Genomic DNA, 2,230 nt, shown 5'->3' with positions numbered 1-2,230 from the left:
GAAACTCACTCAATCCTGACCTCACTTGGGGTCTGGTCCAGCCTGTCTCTCATGGGCCAAGCTAAACTCATCCTACCAGTTGACCTCCTTGCAAGGCCACTTGAGACCCACTTGAGCCACATCTACATCCCTCCATGCGTCCTAAGCGCATGCTAAGTTGCTTCGGTTGTGTCCGACTCTGTGTGCCAGCATGGACTGAAGCTCCTCTGTCCGTGGGATTCTCCAGGCAAGAATACTGGAGTGGGTTGCCATGCCCTCCTCCAGGGGATCTTCCTGACCCAGGGATCGAACCCACGCCTCTCACGTCTACCTTCACTGGCAGGCGGGTTCTTTACCACTAGCACCACCTGGGAAGCCTGACATCTACATCCCTGGGGACCCACAGTTACTTGATGCCTGAGGGGGGGAACAGACCCTCTGCCGTGGTTCCAGCATTCTCCTTCTCAGAGTTCGCCACTTGGTCTTATTTAATGCACTTGTGAAAGTGCTGAATGTGGTAACTGATCACCCACAGCTGGCCCTCAAGCTCCGCATCCGCTTCCTTGGTTCCGAGTTGGGAAAACCAAAATCTGCTCCTTTAGTAATATACTTCCTCGCTCATTCTATGACATAGGCAGATAACAGCTCACAATGGGGCAGAAAGAGGATTTAGCAGAATAGACATTTAACAATATTTGAAACATTTATTCAACTTGAGTGCCTTTTATATGTTCAGCTTTACAGTAAGAGCTTAGATAGATTTTTTTTTTTAAGAGTCAACCTGGGACTTCCCTGGTGGTCCAGTGGCTAAGACTCTGCATTCCCAATGCAGTGGGGCCCAGGTTCAATCCCTGGCCAGGAAACTAAATCCCGCATGCCTATGACTAAGAGTTCTCACGCTGCAACTAAGACTTGGTGCAGTCAAATAAATTTTTTTTTTTTTTTAAAAGGGTCAACCTTCCCATTCTGATAGGGATGATAGCCAGGAAAGCAGATAACTAGCAAACTAATGATCTGAGACGGGCCACTGCCATGCATGGCCTTCTGATATCCCATCTTTTAAAGGCTTGTCCCTTGGCCCAGATGCCCCCTAGCTAGAAGCTCTTCAAGAGCACAGTCTCTGAGTTACCTGAGTGTCTGTTGCTGTGCCCAGTAAGGACTTGTTGGGACAGGCCATTGCTACGTGGGCAGAGTCTTCTAGTCTCAGCCTGGAAATTCTGAGTCATAGTTGTGTCAGTTACTACGCTTTGGGGGAAACCTGGGTTTGATTAGGAGAAAAGAGCATAGGGTCCTGGGGTGATATTATGGGTTAATCGTGTCCTCCCAGAAAGGATGTGTTGAAATCCTACCCCCACCACCACCCCCCCGCCCCGCCCCCCGTCCTTCCCTGGCCCCACCTCACAATGTGACCTTATTTGGAAATAGGGTCCTTGCAGACGGAGTTAGCTAAGTTAAGGGCATACTGGCATTAGGTGGACCCTGTTCCAACAGGACTGGCGTCTTCATTAGAAGAGGAGAGAGCCACGTGGGGACAGAGACGAAACGGGAGATGCCACGTCACAACTAAGAGCGCCTGGAGCGAGGCCCCTGCTGGCCAAGGACGGCCAGCAAATCCCGAGAAGCTGGGAGAGGCGAGGAAGAACCCATCTCCGCAGTTTCAGAGGCGCCCTGATTTTGGATTACTAGCCTCCAAAACTGTGAGAGAACATGTTTCCGTTATTTTAAGCCTCCCTTCAACCCCCGCTGCCCATTTTGTGGCGACCTGCTTCAGCGGCTCTAGGAAACTCAAACAGCCGGCATCCAGTAACCTCCCATATTCAGCAGGTAATGAAACAGGCCCTCTGGTGTTCCAGTGGGTGCAGCTCTGTGCTTCCAGGGCAGAAGGCGTGGGTTCAATCCCTGGCTGGGGAACTCAGCTTCCACAGGCCATGCAGATCCACTAAAAGAATTTTTTTTTTTTTATTTATTAAAAAATTTAAAAAATGAAGTGGGAACAGAATTGAAATTAAAATGTCCACCTGAGGGAGCTCTACAGCCTTTGCTCCCTCATTCCTATTTTGACGCTAGCCTAGATGAGGGATGAATAATAGCTGTTTTCCTGGGGGTGACTCTCTTAATCACCTTTCAAAATGATTTTGCTTATTTTCAGTTTCTGTGCTATTGAAATATGGATTCAGACCACGAGTGCCTTTATCGCACGGAAGGCTTTTGACCCGAGGTGTTTGGTTAAAAGGGCAGGACTTTGAGGGCG

The 2,230-nt window shown here is 49.4% G+C and overlaps 1 non-coding gene across 1 annotated transcript; it reads left to right on the top strand.

Annotated features, from left to right (window-relative positions):
* The first annotated feature begins 768 nt into the window (after window positions 1-768).
* Window positions 769-842, top strand: TRNAG-CCC. The gene has a single exon. It is a non-coding gene; the product is annotated as a tRNA-Gly (tRNA).
* The last annotated feature ends 1,388 nt before the right edge of the window (window positions 843-2,230 follow it).

Source organism: Cervus canadensis, chromosome 9 (genome assembly GCF_019320065.1).
Source record: "Cervus canadensis isolate Bull #8, Minnesota chromosome 9, ASM1932006v1, whole genome shotgun sequence".
Lineage (NCBI taxonomy): Eukaryota > Metazoa > Chordata > Mammalia > Artiodactyla > Cervidae > Cervus > Cervus canadensis.
The sequence above is the reverse complement of the archived record's forward strand: the minus strand, read 5'-3'. Positions and strand labels throughout refer to the sequence as shown.